Below are 20,190 nucleotides of genomic sequence, written 5' to 3'. Positions count from 1 at the left end.
CTTTCCAGTACTTTATTTTAGATTTTAAAGAACTTCTACTTCTTGGACAACTCTCTTCCTGTAGATCTTATTTTTGACATTATGTAATGAAATCCTAATTTTCTTTTCGGATTGTTCATTTCTAGTACACAAGAACAGAACTGACGTTTTGTGTTGACTTTGTATCCAGCAATTATGCTTAATTCACAGCAGCCACAGCTTTTGTGTCATCTTTAGGTTTTCTAATACTAAAAATCCTGTTATTTGTGAACAATAATCATTTTATTTCTTCCTTTGGACACCCTTTGTCCTTCTTCTTTCATTGAGTAGTGAAAATAGCCTTCCTTCCTAGTTAATAATCTTAGGGAAAAGCTGTCCTTTACAGTGAATAATCTCGTCCCTTTGCTGAAGATTGCTTGATCAAGTTTCGTGGAGTGCACGTCAGCTGTGGGTCTCCATCTGTGACCCACTTATGCTCAGTGAGAACATCTCCTCCTGCTTCTAGTGGACTGAATGGTTTTGTTTTTGTTTTGAGACATGTATTCCTGGCTGTCCTGAAACTTAATATGTAGCCCCAGATGACTTTGAACTCACAGAGATCTTCCTGATCCTGTCTCCCAGGGTACTGGGATTAAAGGCATGTGTCACTATGCTGATTGGATTGAGCGTTTTTGACATAAAAAGTTGTTTGACAGATGGTCTGGATATGGAGCCCAGGTTGACCTCAAAACTGTCATTCTCCTACTTTAGTCCCCCAGGGTCTAGGATTCAAGGTGTGCACCACAACCCACGCACAGTATCACAAGAGCTGGTCATTCATTTTGTCATCTAGTCTGTTAATTTCATAATCAAGCTGATTTTGTAATTAGTTTTGCTAGCATTTTATTGAGAGTTTTTGGATCAAACTCATAAGGGGTATTTACTTAAAGATTTTATTTCTTTGAGAGTATCTTCTGCCTTCTTTATGAGGGTAATGCTGGTCTCATAGAACAGCTTAACTGTATCTTCCTCCTCAGGTTTTCAAAATAATTTCAGAAAGGTTAGTCTTAATTCCTTTACGCATTTGCTCTAATTCCCCAGTAAGGCCCTTAGACCCTCAGTTCTGCTGGTGGTGGGAGGGTTTGGATTAGTCATCAGCGTCCACCATGGCTGTAGGTACACTTAGGTTTTCTAGCTGTCTATTAGTCAGATCTGGTAGGTTGCATACATTTAGGAACATGTTCATCTCATTCACATTATTTGGTTTTACAACTTTCCACCATAGGTGTCTTTGTGGTTTGTCTATGTATCTCTAAGGGCCTGATCATCCTGCCTCAGTCTCTTAAATTCTGAGATTACAAGTGTGTGCTACCATGATTGACATGGAATAGTTCTTGAAGAGAGTGGTGGGTGATATATTCTCAGCAGACATTTCATATCATAACCATTTGTATGTGTCTAGTTCAGTGGTATTAATTATAGTCAGACACTGTGAATCACTACAATCACCGATCTAGGAAAGTTTTTCTCAACTTGCAAATTGAATCTCTATAACAATAATCCCTCTCCCCACCCAGTCTTTATGAGTTTGACTATTCTAAGATCCTCATATAAATGGAATCAGCCAATCTGTCATTTTATGACTGACTTATTTCACCTTGAGGAACTGTTTGGTTTGGGATAACACTGAAGTGATAATTTGAATGTAATTGGCCCCCATAAGTTCATACAGAGTCGCACTATTAGGGGGTGTGGCCTTGTTGGAGGAAATGTGTCACTGTCGGGGTGGGCTTTGAGATCTCCTATGGTCAAGCTATACCTAGTGTGGACACAGATTCCTGCTGCCTGCAGATCAAGAGGTATCTCCTTCTCCAGCACCGTGTCTGCCTGAATGTCACCATGTCCCACATGATGATAATGGACTGAACCTCTGAACTGTAAGCTGCCACTCCAATTAAATATTTTTCCTTTATAAGAGTTGCTGTGTCTCTTCAGAGCAATAGAAACTCTAACTAAGACAATCGATAAACCAGATCAATGAGTTACAGAGCTGTTAAGAGAAGAGAGTTCAGGGAGAGGCAGTGTTGTGGGGCAAATCTGTTGACTTTGATAATGGGGGAGCAGCAATGGAGAGGTGGCATGATCAACTTTACTTTTTAATGGGATTCCTCTGATTTTGGCATGGAGAAGGTGAAAGGTGTGGAGCTAGAGTGAGGAAAGAGGAACACTCTTGTCAAGAAATGGTGGGAATCTCCTATCTGTTTTAAACATGGAACCAACAGAATTTGCCAGTGATGAGCTGGTGTGAGAAAGGGGCTTGTTTACAGGCTATCAGGAGCTTCCTGTGTCATGCTGCTCAGGGCAAGTTGCTTCTCAGCAGCACTAGTGTCCAGAGGATCTCCCTCTGATGCCCTGAGCCAGGCTTCCGTGTCCTCTTGGTGCGCCATTGTCCACGTCCTTTGCAGCCATGACTTGTATCTCTAGTGCAGTGCTCCTCCATCTCCCTGCTTTGTCTTCAGTTTCCCTGCTGACTGTCCTGACCAGGAGGCTGTAGTCTCACCTGCCCTGTTTACTATTGAAAACAACACTCTAACTCTGTAATTCAGCCAGTGTTCAGCCACAACCATTGACTTTTTACTACACTATCTTCACCCGCTATAATGGCGATAAGGGTGGTTTCTCATCTCAAATGTAGAGCTTGGGGTCCACTCACAGGGGACTCATGTATATTGAAAAGTCAAGTGAAAATAGTTCCTAATTTGTAGGATTTGACTTTGAAATGTTCAACGAAGGCTTACTTTATGAGCTCCATGGTCAGCTGACTGGTTTGAGGGAAGTATTGGCTTTTAAGGCTCTGGTCGAACCAGTGAACAAGCTCCTTGATGGATTTGAGGTGATGGACAGCAGAACCTAGCTGGTAGAGGCTGATCACTGAGTGCCTGACTCCAAAATGTAGAAACATATATCTTGTCCTGAACCTGTTTCTTGGTCATTCTGCTTTCCAGCTCAACGCAGTGAATGGCTTTGTCTATTACTGTTTCTGCCATGTTCAGCCTGAAACCACAAACCAGAATGAAATGTTTTCCTTTGGAGTTTTTTTCTCTTCTTAAGTATTTTGTCTCAGATAGCTGAATAACACCAACTATGACTTGCTGGGACAAAGCTGTAAAGTAGCCAATTCCTTATGAATATTTTGCATTAATTTCTTGTTCATAATAATTCATTAAAATGATATTTGTCTTAGTTACTGATGTCTGTTTTACTGTATAATTTTGGTGACCTGGGAAAGTAGCTGGGCTCCAGGCCCTGACCCTGGCATTGTTGTAGGGCATGTGGGTGATAAGCAAGGTACTATAGGGTATAGGTTTAGGGTATCATGTTTTCTGATTGGTACATGAAAGACTTTAAAGAGGAAGGTCTTGTGGCTTAAAGACTTCAGTTCATCTGAACTGCTGTAGCAAAAATACTTAAATTTGGGAGGCTTAAAAGCACAGATTTTCTCACAGTTTAGAAGCTAGAAATCCAAGATCAAGGAGTTTGCATAGTTTGATTTTGGTGAGTCCTCTATTCCTGCCTTGAAGGCAGGGTCCTTGGGTCCTCCTGTGGCTATCTGGTATGTATCAAGTGTGAGCTCTAGCATTTTTGCCTCTTGTAAGGATACATTTCTCTCAAATATGGTCTCAATTAATCTTTGTTGACTCCACAAAGCCCTTATCCTTAAATACAGTCAATCTGAGAGGTAGAGTTTCAACATCCAAGTTTTTTTTTTGACAGACACAATTGAGCCCACAATAGTAGTAGGTCATGCCATCTGATGTGGGAACTTACATGGGAAAACCTAAGTTGTTGGAGTTGAGTGGAAAATGGAGATGAGATAAAGCTGAGTTTTGCTTTTCTCTTTCAAATTAGCTGTGTCTTCCTGGACTCATCAGCTCTTGCCTCCAGACACTGGCTTCTCCTTCTCTGGAGTCACTTAATGTCATTAATTTCACATGGAGATAGAGATTGATCTGAGAGGTGGGTAACAACCTTGAGGTAAAAACTCTAGGTGATCGGAGACAATGCTCAGTGACGATCAGGGTACATTTGGGAAACAAGTGGAAATAGGCATGACATGGGATTCGATGCAGCTCAGTGGTAGAATGTTTGCAACCATGCACAAAGCCCCGAATTCCATCTGTAGTGTCACAAAAGAAAGTAAAGAAAGAGAGGGGGGAAGAGAAGGAGGGATGAAAGGAGGGAGGGAGGGAGGAAGAGAGGGAGGGAAGGAGGGGGGCATTGACACTTGTAGTTAGGTTCATCAAGCTGTGTTCTTGGACTCCATGTGGATGAAGGGCTAGTGAGGGGCATCCATAGAAACTGCTATTCTGCATTCCAGTGGCTGCATACTCTTACCCCACAGATTAGATCTTCAAGCAGACATTGGGCAAAAGTCCCAGGTTCACAGACATCCTTAGGTCAATGAGGAACTTTCCATAGCTGTCCAGTTGGAGAGAGAAATGCTGAGTCACAGATTCGTTTCCTTCGGATTCCGTGTGGGTCTTATCGAGTTCGTCAGGAAGTGCTAGCACACCCAGCCATTAATAATGATGGTGAAATGAAGTTTCCGAGTAAATCCGGGGTGGAGGTGAGGGTCACCTGCCTGGCTAACCTACACCTCTATCTATCCAGGAAGGAAAGGCACTATCTGGAGTCAGCTTAAGGAGACAGGAATGACCAGCAGGCTGAGAATCCCTCAGCTTCACACGACAGGACAACCCAAGCCTCCTGAAGGTCACTGTTGGGTGGTAGGTGTGGATGTTGGTGTTGGCATATTTTTCCACCCAACTCTAAAATTTCTTAGTAGGCAAAGTAGATTAAAACAAAGGAATGAACAAACCAAACAGTGTGGTGGTCTTGCAGTGGTCTTACAGTCCAGGAGGAAGTGCTTGTCTAGATGAGCACAGGACCATTCTCACCCCATCAGCGTGGATGACTTGTTTTCAGTTCTCTTCACTCTTAGTCCTCTGGCTACCTTTTGAAAAGCAAGAGTTTCATGCATGCAATTCACTGGTAAATACTAATTTATCCCAACATCCTTTCCTCTAACTTCCCTGTCTACAACCCCCAAACCCATCCCCAATGCCCCTTCAGTCAGCTTAATTGTATTGATGAACAGCAAGTGTTTGATGCCTGGAACTCTCTGGAATTTATGATTATCAAGTAATCCCAAGAAAGTCTTCGATTCTGTGTTTTCTACCAGAGGTGGACAGTTCTGACTAAAGCCCTCAATGCATAGACTATTTTAGGCAATGGTCTGTGTCGTTGGACTCCAAAGGTCATGACTTCATCCATATCCCAGATGGAAAACTTCACTTTGGTGACAGAATATACATCAAGTTCAGTCAGTCCTTACTGACATAAGGGAAAATTATGCTCAACTATTTTTGGCCCCTTCCCCTTGTAACATTCATAGCTGAGAAATTTTCACAACAAAATTAAGTTTCCAGTATTTAAATCAGGCTATTAATTAACTCAAGGAATCCAGGAAGAACTGCTGTTGAAATCTGTTACTACAAGCACAGGCGTCAGGGCACTGCAGCTTACTAAAGCAACATATGTGGACACGTCATTTATCATGCCAAAAGGCGCCACCTAGTGCAGTAATTACTGTTCACATATGGCTTCTGGAATGTAAACCGAGTTAAAAAGAGAAAGTCAGTTCCTTAGGTATACCAGTCACACTTCAGGGGCTCAGTAGTGCATCCTGTGTGCACGTGGCATGTGGGGCTTCTCTTCATCCCTGTTTTGTCGTCTCAGAGGGGGAGATGTTGCACGTAGAGGCCCTGTACACTGTGAACTGCTCCCCATACCTTGTATTAGTCCTGGCATGGCATTTGCAAGGATGAAGAGTACAGTCCAGGGTTTCTAAAGAAAGGTTGTGTGAAATAGTATGACTGAACATGTATTTCTAGGCATTCTAGGCGGAATGAATGCTACCCACTGAACTACACTTTCAGCCCCTCCCTCCCACCTTCTCTTTCTCTTTTAAAACCTGTTTTCTTATGTCAGGTTTCAACAGGCAGCGCAAACTGGCCTGGGACTTTTGGTCCTCTCGCCTTCTTGACTACACGGGTGCTGGCATCACCATGCTTGGCAGCTTTAGTGACTCTTTCTAATGGTTTTCTGAGTTAGCCTTATTTCTTTTACTGTAGTCAACAGGGTTAAAAAGTCCCATCCCTAGGGCAGGAAGAGCCCTTCTTCACCCACTCAGCCTGAGAAGCTCTTCCTGGACCAGATTCTCTTGGCTTCTTGGCACGCCAAACTTCAGCTTCCAGGAGTAAAGCCATGAAACACCTCCAGGAGCCTCACGTGTCTTTTGCCTTCTCTACTCTGTCACACACCCTGGGTGCCTCTTCTCCCCCACAAACCTGTCCTGGAACTAGGCGGTGAAGATGTATCTCAGGGAACACTAGGCTTCGAGTAGGTAAAGGACTGGTGCTACTCTTTCATTCTCACTGACTTTGAGAAGTTACTTGACTTCCTTGGTATAAATTTTTTTTGCCCCTTTAATCTGTATAAATAGAGGAAATAACCTCCATTTTATAGAATTGTTGCAAGAACCAAATGAGCTAATGGGTACCAAATGCTTAGTGCAGTGCTAAATAATAAACAATAAACAATAGATGTATTATGCAAGAGATGTCTCAGTCTGGGGGAAATGGTTTCCCACTTCACTTACAAAGCAGTGGAAAGATCAGACACTGTATCTGTTAGATGGGATTAAACAGCTTCAAGCAAATATGCTAGATACCCCTTGTATGTTATGGTAAGTAGATTTGGCATCAACCTACACCATCCCAACTTTGTTTTTTTTGATAACAGAATACAGATTTTGTTTGATATCCAGAGCACTTTCTTGAGGTCTGAAGTACTGGATTGTCATTGGTCAAATCCATAAGGTTAATAGTTCACTTTCCCAGCGTGTCTTATGAAAATGACCAAGTGGCATACTTTTGATTTGTGAGACACAGAGAAAGTTGAGAGGAAACATAGTTCCAAGGAAGGTTTCTTGCCTAGAAAAATGAAAGGAAAGCAAGTGAGGCCCTGCCGTTCGATCTAAGATTGTTATCTCCATGTGGACTGGTAGCCGTCTATATCCATGAGGTGACAAGTTCAAGGACCAAGCCATCATAACAAATGACAGAGAGAATATAGATGCATGATGACATCATGCTGTTACATCAACCATCCCCAGAAGCACCCAATTTCTAGACTTCTTGGTAAGATAATAAATTAATGTTACCATTTACATAAAAAAGCTGACATTTTCTGTTATTTATACTGACAGTATTCTAAATAATATGCAGTATAAGTAATCAATGCTTACATACTATCTATGTGTGTCTTATAGTCCCTTTTTAATTCTACCTTCTTGGAGATCTTTTGTTCTTGTTCAGTCTCCTAACACCTGATTCAGTATCTTGCACATAGGAAACATTAACACATAGCTTATAAATGAATGAGGAAGTGAAATAATGTGAGGAAAAGGGGTTCTAAGAAGCCTCTACCACAGGCTGATAAGACAGAGGGTTGGTGGTGTGGAAGGGTGTGGAGATAGTCAGGACTGGATTATGCCTTCTATTCTGTGTAGACACTGTTCCTCATGGGGACACTGATGTAGCAGTCTGGTGCTGCTGTTGCCTCTTTCCTCATGCCAAATTCTTGTCTTATCATCTTGGCTTTTGAGCTTATTCAGGGTAAGCAGATTCTAGGGGAGGGAAGCTTATATTCTCTAAGCAAATGAAAATTTCCAGAGACAGAATGACCATGTCATTTATTATAACAGGAGAACCACTTTTCAGAAGGAAATCTAGACTAAGGCCAGAAGGTGGCTTGTAGGGACAGATTAATGCAGGGCTGTAGAGATTGTCCCAATGTCTCAGCCCCATAGGCGCATCCCCTGGTTTACAGGGCCATCCCACTCCCAACTGATGGAGACTTCTGCCTTTTCTCTGCTCTCTTCTTGGTACCTATGAGGCTGGCAGTAGCAGTGTGAAATATTAGGAACCTAGACAGACTCTTGTCTCACTCTCTGCTGGCAATAATTCTAATGCTCTGAAATGGACTCTCAGTCTTCTAGCACTCAATGCTGTGAAGTTCTATGTCTTCTCCAGATCTGAGCAGGATGACTTTTACCTCCCCATGATCTACATTGCAGTTTTTCTTCAGGCCATGGTGCAGTTGGCTGAGCAGCCAGGGAGTTCTCCTGGAGAGGAAAAGCCATGTGAGGAGGACCTTGACTTTCTATGGAGTGTGAGACAGAACACTTCTATTGTCACATGGGTCTTCACAGCTGGCACTGCACAGGGAGCTCTTGTGTCATGGTTCCCAGCTGGTGGCTATCTCCTCTGTGAAGGCTAGACAGAGGTTTTCAGGATGACTCACTGGCAGACCCTGACTGATTCCATCTCCACATCAAGGAATCTTGTCCCTTTCACTCTTTCATGGTCCTCTGCTTGGACTTTTCCCTCCAGAACGCCCGTCTGGTGGCTTAGCATATGCCCTGTGACCTGCTGGGAAAACCAGGGTGGGTGGTGATGGGAAGAGAACTCCATCCTGTGGCTTGTGTGTGGAGAGGACACAACACTCTACAGCTCCAAGTGTTGTGAGACCTGTGATGTTGCATTTCAGATTTGAGGAGTGGGAAATGAGTAAGAGAAATTTAAAAAGTGTACCAAGAAGGAATACAAGGAAACGGAGCAAGGCACAGTGGCCAATATCTGTAATCCCAGCACTGTGGAAGGTGAAGCAGGAGGATGGTAAGTTTGAGGCCAGTCTGGGTTACAAAGCCAAACCAACCAAACAATAAACCCAAAACCCCTGAACAAAACAGGTCAGCAAGGAGGGCGCAGGGAATAAAAATTGCAACAGAAACAAATGTAGAGGAAACAACCATAAGCCACTCTGAGACCCTGAAATTTTCCCTTATAATCTGGGGAAACTGACCTACATCTCCCCGATTGCTGCTTGTGATACAGGGAATGGAACCCGGGCCCTTTTTAGTAAGTACCGTTCCATTGGTTGATAAGACTCAGTGACCAAGGCTGCATACAGTGCTAGAGGGACATGAGTCCATCATGTCAGGGACACATGGTAACCAGCAGCAGACATAATGCTGGAGCAGAAGCTGAAGACTCACATCGTGAACCTCAAACACCAAGAAAGGACTGCACTAGAAGTGATGTAAGTCTTTTAAACTCTCAAAGCGTGCATTATTGATATACTTCCTTCAACAAGATCACATCTAAGCCTCCCTAAACAGTACCATCACCTGATGACCAGTTTTTCAAATGCCCTAGAGCATGGGGGACATCTCATTCAAGCCTCACACGTTAGGCCAGATTTCTGCCACCAAAGCTACATCCCACACCAAGATACATTTTAAAAGATATTATCTATTTATTATTATAATTGTGAGTGTGATGCAAATGTCACAGTACACATGTAGAGGTCAGAGGACAACTTTGTGGAACTGGGTCTTATTTTTTAGTTTTTCAAGACAGTGTTTTTCTGTGTATCCCTGGCTGTCCTAGAACTCACTCTGTAGACCAGGCTGTGCTCAAAAACAGAGATTTGTCTTCCTCTGCCTCTGAAGTGCTGTTATTAAAGGTGTGTACCACCATGCCTGGCTAGAATTGGTCCTTTCCTTCTACACTTACATGGATTCTAGGGTTGAACTCAGGTGTTAAGCTCACAGGGAAGCATTTGACCCACTAAACTACCTCCCTAAGCCCCAGATAGATTTTTGTGTTAGTTTTGCACATAGTAATAATATAGTGGGGTCGTTCTTGTCATTTTCAATGACAGTTTGTTCAATGCCTCTCACCGTCGTTCTTGTAGAAGTTAGAGCCTTAGCCATGAGAAGAAGCCTGGAGGTCTGGTGTTGAGCTTTTCAGAGAAAGGGACTCCTCAGGCTAGAAACATATAGTAGGTGACCCAGGGAAGCTAGGATTGAATTCTTCCTGTACCAGGGCTCCGACAGTTCCAAGCAAGGCTTACGGTGCCCTCAGGCCTGTTTTCAAATACATTCATGCTTCTCTACCTACCGAAATTTGTAATTTCTGTAGCACTTTCTTACCAAGCTTTATGAATTTAAATCACTCTCTAAAATTGCTAAATAGCATTCTATCATGAATGTAAACTATTATAGAAACATTATTAATTAATGCAGAGTCACATCTTGAGCCTTTTTCCAAGGTCAAGTACATTAACACTGTAGCACATTACAATTTAAGAGCTAATATTTATAGAAAACTTATTATGTGTCAGGTATTTCATAGTGTGTATATAAATGTGTATTTAGTTCTTATATCAGTATGTTAATGATTGAATGATTAATAACTTAGCTGATATTCAATGAAATTTATACCATATTCAGACACTATGCAGCTGTGTGGTTACAATCTCAACTCTCAATTTATATGTTGAATTTCTTGCCCTTACTACTGACCTTATTTGAAAATAGTGTTGTTATTATGTGGAGTGATTTATAATTCAATATGACTGGTGTCCTTATCACAGAGGGGAGTTAAACCAGAGAAAGACATACATGACAAGAAGATGGTGTGAAGCCAGAAGTTAGGCAGCTCCTGGGCAAGGAAAGAAAGAACCTGGGGAAGATGTTCCCTCAAAGCCGCAGGAGACTTTGATCTTGAAATTCTAGCCCGCAGAACTGTGAGAGGACGCCTTCCTGTCATTTAGTCTTTTCAGCCTCTGGTACTTTGCAATGGCAGCCTTAACAAATAAATACACTGTTACGTATTTTCACTCTCACAGTCAAACCTACATGTTGATACTTAGAAAAAGAAAAAAGTTAAAACATTCTTAGAGTGAAGCCATTAACCTAACCCCAAATGTGGAGTATTCAACAAGGAAAGTGATACAGCTGTTCTAGCAACACAGTGCTGTGACAGGTGGCCCAAGATATGTGGTCAACCACACACCAAATGCAGATTTAATTTGCATTGTGTTATAGCGAGAACAGAAAGAAAAGGCTCAAGAATACCAATTGCCACCACCCGCTTCTGATTCCCGACTGTGAACAAGAACTGTGGACTCTTAACTACTGGAGAACTTGACTACGGATTAGATATGAGATGGTGTTAAGGAATCATTAGTTTTCCTGGATGTGACAGTAGCATAATGGTCACATTAATACGAATAATCTACGTTGACAGCACGGTCCAACAGCACAGTGCCTGCCTCTCTGTACCAGGTACAGCATCATGATGGGAACATGTAGTCTAGCACAGCTATTTACTTTATGGCAGCTGGGGATCAGAGAGGGTGGTGGCGGTTAGCATTCTTGTGCCTTTTCAAGGACACACACTGAGTGGCCTCTTAGAGGTTCTACTTCCTTCAGCTACACTGCAGACTGGGACCAGGCCTTCAAGCTGCAGACCCTGGGATGCACAGGGCCCACACAGTAGCAAATGTGTTCATTCATTTGTGTTAGTCATACAGTGCCTCTATACAAATTAGCATGTGTACAACTTGAATATATACCATGTTTGCTAATTAAATATTTAAAAATAAAAATTAGTATACTACCAAAACAGTTTGGCAATGCAATGATAAAGAGAAAAACTCTGTGGCATTCTGTTATCACTATTTTATAGAGATAAACTGGAACTTTGAAGGTGCTGTAAGTGTCCTCCGTGTGGCTTCAGAGTGTAACTCCACATGAGCATGTTAATAAACTAATTTTCAGTGGCAAAATGCTGATGCTCCTTATCCCTTCTAAAGCCATTCTCTGAGACACACAGCAATTCTCCCTTCCACACATCTTTAAAATGGAAGCAGAGGTGCAGAGAGACATGGGCACCCTCTGCAAGGCTGGACTAAGATTAGAATTCAGGCTACTTGTCATGTGGTTAAAGACCAAACACACCCATCAGGAACAACAGCCAATGTGCATCATATTTACAAAGGAATTAGGGATCCACTTCTGCATAGGGGTCCCTTGGATAATTTACCTCAGTGGGCCCCAGATATTCACTGCATAAGCAGATGACATGGCCCTGTGTGCTGCATGTCCTGAGGTCCAGGTGAAGCAATGATTGGATAAAGAAGTTGGTTAACTGTAAAAAGTGCTATGGTGATGCTGCATGCATGCCCATCTATTTGAGTAGCATCATGTATCACTGGTATGGACAGAAAAATGGAACTAAGTAGATTTCAAAAGAATCTGTTTTGCAGGTGCTGTTGAGATGGCTCAGCTGTAAAAGTGATTGCTGCTCTTGCAGAGGACCTAGAGACAACCCAAGTTCAGTTCCCAGCACAGCACCCACACCAGGCAACTCCCAACCACCTCTACCTCCCACTCCAGGCTATTCAAGACCCTCTCTGGCTACTGTGGGTACCCATGCACATCTCTCTCTCTCTCTCTCTCTCTCTCTCTCTCTCTCTCTCTCTCTCTCTCTCTCTCTCTCTCTCTCTCTCTCTCTCTCTCCTCTCCCTCTCCTCTCTCCTCTCTCTCTCTCTCTCTCTCTCTCTCTCTCTCTCTCTCTCTCTCTCTCTCTCTCTCTCTCTCTCTCTCACACACACACACACACACACACACACACTAAAATTAAATCTTTTTTTTCTTTTTCTTCCAGATTGTCAGATGTACTCTTACAAGAGTCTAAGATCTTGAGATGAAGTGTGGGCACAGGGGATCCACTCAGACTGTTCCTGGGAGACACTTGGCTTTTCTGAACTTATTCTTGACATTTGGATTGTAGATGGAACACTTTCAGCCTACACTTCTCAGAAGCAGCCTGCATTGTCCATTAGGGCTGTCCATCCAGTCCAACTTAACAGTGATAAATCTCACAGCCTCTAAGGGTCCTCACAAAGGTGGGTGTGGTGTGCTGATAGCAGGCATGATTAAGTGTTTTCCTGTGTCAAATATAGCTGTAATATGCTACAAACAGGCATTTGAGCTTTATGCAAACTGATCTGGCCACTATCAGCTACTTTGACATTTTATACTAATACTTAAAATAAATCTAGAAACAGGAAAGAAAGTACAGAATTATTGTTTTAAGCAGCTTGTGAGAGCTTATCTTCAAAGTGACAGAGGTTCCATTGTATTTAGAGAAACTGCTCACTTCACTGGCATAAAGGTTAGTGGCCTGGGCTGCATGGCTGCACTGAGCCAGTTTCCCACGTGAGCACAGAGGTTCACAGGCAGCAGAGCACTTACTGCCCCCCTCCCCCCCCCCCCCCGGCCCTGTCCTCTTGCTTGTATGAGGACTGTCCCTTGCACCCAAAGGCACCAAACACATTTTCAGAAGCAATTTAGACATTCACCTGAAAACAAATAAAGCCATTGTGATCTTTTTGTTGAAGGCAAGCCATAAGAACTGGAAAGCATTTTCCCTGTTAAGCATGTTGATCTTTACCTGGTATGTGATATCTTTGCATACATACATACATACATACATACATACATACAGCTCAAAACAAAATACTCTGAATTTTCTTTTTGGCATAAGAATCCAAGGGAAAAGTGTCCCTTGAGATGGAAAGCTGAGTGTTAGTTTTTTTTAGTTTTTTTGTTTATTTATAGTTTTGGGGTAAAGTCTCTCATGTAACCCAGGCTGACTTTGAACTACTTGGCCCAAGGAAGATTACTCCAGTCATGTAGCTGGGGCTGCTGGTGTGTGCCATCCTGCCAAGCATTGAAGACTTTCTTCATTTTGTTATCTGCTTGTTATTGCTTATTATACAGCTTAGGTGGCCTCAAACTCTCAGTTCTCCTGATTCAACCTCCCTGTATCCCCATGCCTGGCCCTAAAAGGTGTGAAGAGATCGTAGCTAGCCCCTCCAGTAGTTCTCACCTCTGCCAATACACCAGAGTCACTTGGGGGGAACTTTTAGAAAGTACTGTTCCTAGAACCCACTACTAAAGTCCAATGCAGTTGTCTGGGTTTTCTGCGTGTGAAGATTGGGACACTGGTGGTATCTGATACTGGACATGATTCTGTTGGGCAGCAGAGGAGAAACCACTGCTTGTCTCTCTGGTTCACCAGACTGGTGGTGCTTGAGATCTGGAAAGCAGAGCTGTGGGACTCCCTGGAGGGGTGGGGAGAAGGCAACCTGGGCTTTCAAGTTCCTCATATCATTCATTAGGATTTATTGGTACCTTTTACTGAAATAAATTTAAGAATGGACTTAATGCTCAAGGGTTGGATTGTTTTCTAATTTTATCTCATAATTTAAAGAAGTTTTCTTCTACAATATAATAATGTGTTTTTAAACTTTTGATCTCTGGAAACCTCTTTATTTCCTGCTTGTTCCTTTCTTACTCAGCAATTTTGTGCAAATTTGGGCCCATAAAAGACTAGAGGCTGGAGAGATGGCTCGGCAGTTGAGAGCACTGGCTGCTTTTCCAGTCAGGGCCAGGTTCAGTTCCTAACACCCCATTGAATCTCACACTCATCTGTAACTCCAGTGCTAGGAAATCTGATGGCCCCTTCTGGCCTCCATGGGCACAAATGCACACAAAGTGCACAGACACACATGCATGCAAAACACCCACACACATAAAATAAAATAATAAAAGAGGAAAGGCTGGAGGCTCATGCTTATGTTCATTCTGTAGAGATGAAATGGGGGTTAAAAATAATGCAGCAAAGACAGACCAGAGTAGAATTGATATAACTTGGCCCAGTGTTTAGAGAACTCTTCCTGATGCCATTTGTAAGAATGAGAAGTTAGTTACTTTTTCAACTCTAATGGTCTCTTTTTTCAGGGAAAATTTTCAAAAAAACATTTTCTGTCCAGGATCTAACCCAGGCAATACAAGATTGTAGAAAGCATATGCCCAGGATTTTCTGAGATTGTCCTATTTTAACTATTCTATTTTAATAGTCAAACAAAAAAGTAACTAGAACTCAGAAATGTCTATTTTTTTTTCAAGACAGGATTTCTCTGTGTAGCTCTGGCTGTCCTGGAACTTCATCTGTACACCAGGCTGGCCTTGAACTCACAGAAATCTGCCTGCCTTTGCTTCTCTGAGTGCTGGGGTCAAAGGCATGTGCCACCACCCCCGGCAGAAATGTCAATATTTTGGTGTCTGAACAATATTTCTCAGACTGTAAAGATGGTATAAAATCATTGTTAGCTGTGGTTCACCATTGGAGATAATTACGAGGTCACTTCCATGGTATATGTAGAACCTCTTCAGGGCTCAAAGCTGAAGGAAAGGGTCATTGGTCTTTTTGTTTTGTCTCCTCACATGTGAGGAGGAACAGCTCCGGAAAGCGGGTGACAGCACTCTGCACTCGCCTACCCAAGGTTACTAGTCTCACTAGGGCCGGAGTTACCCAACCTTGCTAAGTCACAGGAAAAGCCTAACCAGAATGTCTTTTAAAAATTAAACAAAATGAACAAGCAAGCAAGCAAGCAAGCAAGCAAGCAAGCAAGCAAACAAACAAACAAACCCAGGTCCTGGATTAAGAGGCTGGGTCTTTTGAACGTTGGGTTTATTTGCTTAATGGAGCAGGATGGGTAGAGTAAGCTGCATGGCAAAACGCTGTTGGGAACGGCCAATCACAACGCTCACTCCCAGAGATAATGGCTTGGGTCACACATTCTGTGCAGCAGGGGCTCAGTTGATTAGTGCACACAGTGTGACACTGATCACTGCCTTCCACATTTTGTGTCTTTCACACCTTCCTACTCACAAACATCCTTGCCATTTTGTTTTTCTGTTTTGCTCAAGAACAAATACTGTTACTTCTGGAAAGGACATCTACAAAAGAGCTCATGCTCCGCCTGTGTATGGCAAAGCCTTTCCCACGAGGAGGGCCCTTCTTCTGCTCCCTTCCCCCTCACACTTTTATAAAGATGACTTACTGAACTGCCAAGTGTGTTACAGTCCCAACCCTGTGTTGCACAGATCCAGCTGCTCACAACACAAGAGGCAATTCAAACAACTGTGACTTGTAGATGTTATGGATTAATAATGAGTCTTCAAGCTCCACTGTTAGCAGTGTGTGACCCTAAGTGAATTTCTAACCAATCTAACCCATATTCTTCATCTAGAAATAGATACAATAGTAGCACCTAGTTATCTCAGATGTGTTGAGTGCTGAGGGACTCCTGTGAAGTCCTTGCTCAGATCTTAGTAAGCATTTAGTAAACATTAACTTATTTTGAAAAGATGGCTGGGACTTTTTCCTCGAAGTCTTAATCTTTTGTGTTAACAGTGGCATTTCCTTTAGAGAGACATTAAACTGAACATTTCCTATAACTAAATATGACACAAGGAGGAGACAACTCCATCCAAGTCCAACATTATGTCCTGATGTCACACTGGTTCTGTGCTTCCCCACCGCCCCACCCCCAGCATGCATCATGTGTCTTGGAGGGTTGTTAGGCCACAGAGCTGGGTGAGTATAGAGCAGTGCTTACATTTCCAGGTGTATGTTTTCTCCTAACACTGAACTTTCTAGTTGCATTGGGCGTGATATCTCTGCTCACACACAGCTAGGTGCTAATTTAGCTTTTTTTAATCTCACAGTGGATACCAAAAACATTTATCATATAAAAAGAAAAAAAGTGAGAAAAATCCAGAACTTTTTCATAAAGATATTTTTCTATTTCCCATCTTAGCTGGTATCCTGCACAGAAATTGGTTGTAAGTTTTGGTTAAAGTGAGAGTGACACATGTGTGTTTTAAGGCTAGAGATCAGTGTGTTGGGAAGTGCTGGATGGCTGTTTCTAAAGAGCAGACCTGTGAGTTGATGGAATTTACCTAAAGAAGTACTCAAGGTCCTTCTTGAAAAGAGAAGCCCTGACCTTCAGAATTTTAAGGTCTAATAACTTGGTAAAAGGTTGAAATCTCTTGTAATTAAACAGGGTTGAATGAATAGTAAGCTCAGAGCTGAATGACACAAAAGATTCATAAATTGAGATAAATTTGGCTGGAGGGGTGGTAGACTGCTTGCTAAGCATTGTGAAAATCCTGGGTCCTATTCTTAGCAACAGAGTGGGTGGGGAAGATAAATTTACTGAGAGAAAATTTGATGATAAAGATATTTAGGATCTGATGAGGGGGCTCAAAGCCAAAGTGCTTTTCAGCAAGACTGATGGTCTGAGTTCAAATTACAGGAGCACATGGTGGAAGGAAAGAAGCACCTCTAAGTAAGCTGTCCTCTGAGCTCTGTGCATTTGTGTGTGTGCATGTGTGCATGGGTGTGTATGTGTGCCTGTATGTGTATGAGTATGTGCATGTGTGTATGTGTGTATATGCATATACATTCACATGCATGTATATGTGTATATATAGCATCCATATGCACATATATAAATGTCATTAAAAATAAAAATAACTAAAAATGTATTGAGGATTTATGCTCTATGTATAGCAGAATGTTCCACTTGAAGTTTTCTTCTCCTTAATCTCCTTACAACAGGAAATGCTAGATGACAGCCAGGCCTGTCCCACTGGGTCACTTCCCAGCTCTGGCTTTAGAACACAGGGTCAGACTAGGGTAGGCTTTTATTGAATTACAACATTTTGCTGCCAGCCTCTTGACTTATAAATCATCCCGGCTTCACTGTCACGTGTAATTAGTGTTTCTTCAAGGTGACTATGGCTCATGTGACCACAGTGAGCAAACCGGGCTCATCCCAGCCCACATTTCACCAAGTGCCTTTTAGGTGGTCAGTCTCAGGCGGCTCATGAAGAGAGACTGAAGGCAGAGTCATGTCACAATTCACAGATGGACTTTGATTAGCTGACCTCTGACAGTGTCGCCACCTGATGAGCCAGGACAATGCCTAATAAAGTTTACTCCTGCAACCTTCCACTGAGCAGAATATACCCAGATAAGCTGGGGAACATTCTTAACCTGCTTCCCCAGCACCTGCAAGGAAGTCACTGTAAGATTAGAAAAGGTAATTACATCTGATAGAGTGATTGACAGCACATTGTTTAAAGAGAGGACTTAATCTGCCCTATTGTGAGAAGGTTAATGGAAGCCCAGGCCACTGGTCTCTCACCTCAGGCAGAATGAAATCTGTTTGATGTGAATGTTTAGAGAGCAGGCAAGGGCTGCCCACAGTCCCAGCACCCACTGGGTACCCATGTGCTGTCAAGCACCCTCATCTAGCTGAGTGCTCAGTTCTCTCTTGCCCTCTCCCTGCTCCTCCCTCCCTAGCATATGCCTTGCTCAGCACTGACTTCACTTTATTAAAATTCTTCTTCACTCTCGAGACTGAAAGACCCTTAAGAGACAGGGACTCATGTACTGTGTATTCCTAGAGTCGAGCACAGATTCTGCCTTGGGACTCACTTCCAGTGTTTGCTGATTTGACTTGAGTTCAGAGAAACTCTTGGTATGATAGGGGAATCTATGAGGTCTCAGGGTGAGCTAATCATAAAAACCCCGAAAGGTTGGAGGAAGAGGGAGTTAACATGGAAGGAGAGAAAAGCTCTAGAGGGAAAGAAATGACTACTGAAACAGAAGCGATCACCCAGTCCAGACTCTGCTTCACAGTCTTGATGAAGACACAGGGAAGGACCATGACTCTATTTTTCTCTACTGTGTCATGAGGAAAGTGCCATGTGACATGTGGTCAGAAACAGTAAATGTATTTCTGTTTTTTTCCAGGAATGAGTATGACACTTTAATGAATCAAGAGCTTGGTATAGATCAAGATTTGCAACCTAAGGACTTTAAAAAATGCACAACATAGATGTACACATAAAAATAAGACATTTTGTATTGTGAAATTCTTAATACATTTCAGAAAAGGCCGCAGTCTTGTTATCCAAAATTAGGTTTTGATAGAAAATGTTCATTGTGACTTTCTCCTCAGCACTTCTCCACTTCCCTTGCTAATGTTCACCTTTTACCTCAGAGCTTGGACTTAATGCGTCCCGTGCTGGGCAGAAGCTCTTAGTCACAAAGACACTGGGGATGGCCCAGTGAGGGCAGAACACAGGTGATGCAAGTGTGCAGAGCACCGTGTGGAGCAAGTGTGCAGAGCCGAGGGAGAAGTGTACCTGCCCCAGCAGGTCCTGGGAGGCCTAGGGCATGCGTGCAAGCAATCCATCTCTCCATAATGTTCAACACAAACACAGATGACTTTCTCTCACCTGTGATCAGTCTCTTTGCTTCTTAGCAAATCCCAAAGAGATGCACAGGACAGCTGAGCGTCCAGCTGCAGGACAGCGGAGGGAACGGGATGCCAGGGTAATTTCTCCTTTTCAAGGGACCACATTAAGGGATGCAAGGCATCCTCTCACACCCAGTGTTCTGTCAGGCAGGCATTCTCACTGTGGGTCATGAGGAGAGTCATCTACATCAAGATCCTCCACCCCAGAGAGGAGGAAAAGGCAAAGAACATAGCACATTCAGGCAGCCCCGAGAAACATCTCTGACGACACTGTCAACAGGGACTGTCCAAGAGCTTGGTGACAGCTGGGCACAATCACCTGCTTCAGGTAGTAAGTGCCACATCATGGGGAGTAGATTTCCAGGCAACTGCTACCCAGTGCCTCCTTGGCTATTTGCAGTAAGCCTCTTACCATTCTTTTACAGACAGTGCAAGTACAAAGATGTCACACTACTCGGAAATCACGAAGCACAGCTGTAGCTGCATGCTTACAGGGTTTGGTATTTTAGGCCAAGAATTTAAAATCCATTCAGTGGTGCTCACTGAGCCGCACAGATAATAAATCCTGGAACGATGCAGAGATTAGCAGGTCTCCTGCTCAAAGATGACATGCAGAGTCACAAAGCATTAAAAAAAAAAAAATCCATGCAGTGATTACTATCCACTTCTGGCTTAGCTAAGCAGAACTAACCTCTTACAAGTAATTGAAAATAGCATTAAAGTTCCTTTTAAATGGAGGTTTCACACCATCACAGATCTGTGCAAAACCCTCTGAGTGTCTTCTGTTCATTGTATGTCTTTGTAGCTCCAAAGTGGCTTTGCAGGAAGGCAGCAGGCTCCAGGAGGCAGCGTCACAGTCTGTTTTTCCCGTGTCAGCTTTCTGTAAACAGGCTCAGTAGTCTTTATATTTTATCAAAATCAGAGCAGGGACAGAGATTTAAATGTCTCCAAACCTGGTCAAGGCATCTGTGGTGTGCGGTGGCAGCCCAGACATGGTGTGTGCGCAGAGCAATCCACAGGAGGATGGCTGAACTCTGAAGGCTGAAAACGAAGGGAGAGGCCTGGAACTCTCAC

General features: G+C 42.9%; 2 long non-coding RNA genes across 8 annotated transcripts in view; one reads left to right on the top strand and one right to left on the bottom strand.

Moving 5' to 3' along the window:
- The window catches only part of LOC143271817 (uncharacterized), a 30,751-nt gene extending 10,564 nt beyond the window's left edge, over positions 1-20,187 (bottom strand). The window contains exons 1-2 of the long non-coding RNA XR_013049013.1: positions 19,097-20,187; positions 4,838-4,972 (exon numbers count right to left, since the gene is read on the bottom strand). This is a non-coding gene — a long non-coding RNA (uncharacterized LOC143271817). The remainder of the gene's footprint in view (positions 1-4,837; positions 4,973-19,096) is intronic.
- Positions 3,018-14,159, top strand: LOC121827174 (uncharacterized). Of its 7 annotated transcripts, none has more exons than XR_013049008.1 (6): positions 3,018-3,975; positions 4,630-7,220; positions 8,632-8,759; positions 8,979-9,183; positions 12,199-12,354; positions 12,600-14,159. It is a non-coding gene; the product is annotated as an uncharacterized LOC121827174 (long non-coding RNA). The 7 variants fall into 7 exon arrangements; XR_013049011.1 differs by having other exon boundaries at positions 3,024-3,975; positions 4,630-4,745; XR_013049007.1 differs by lacking the exon at positions 3,018-3,975 and adding an exon at positions 4,200-4,493.
- Positions 20,188-20,190: the final 3 nt, after the last annotated feature.

The sequence above is a fragment of the Peromyscus maniculatus genome, chromosome 2 (assembly GCF_049852395.1).
Source record: "Peromyscus maniculatus bairdii isolate BWxNUB_F1_BW_parent chromosome 2, HU_Pman_BW_mat_3.1, whole genome shotgun sequence".
NCBI lineage: Eukaryota > Metazoa > Chordata > Mammalia > Rodentia > Cricetidae > Peromyscus > Peromyscus maniculatus.
This window is presented reverse-complemented; position numbering and strand designations above follow the sequence as displayed.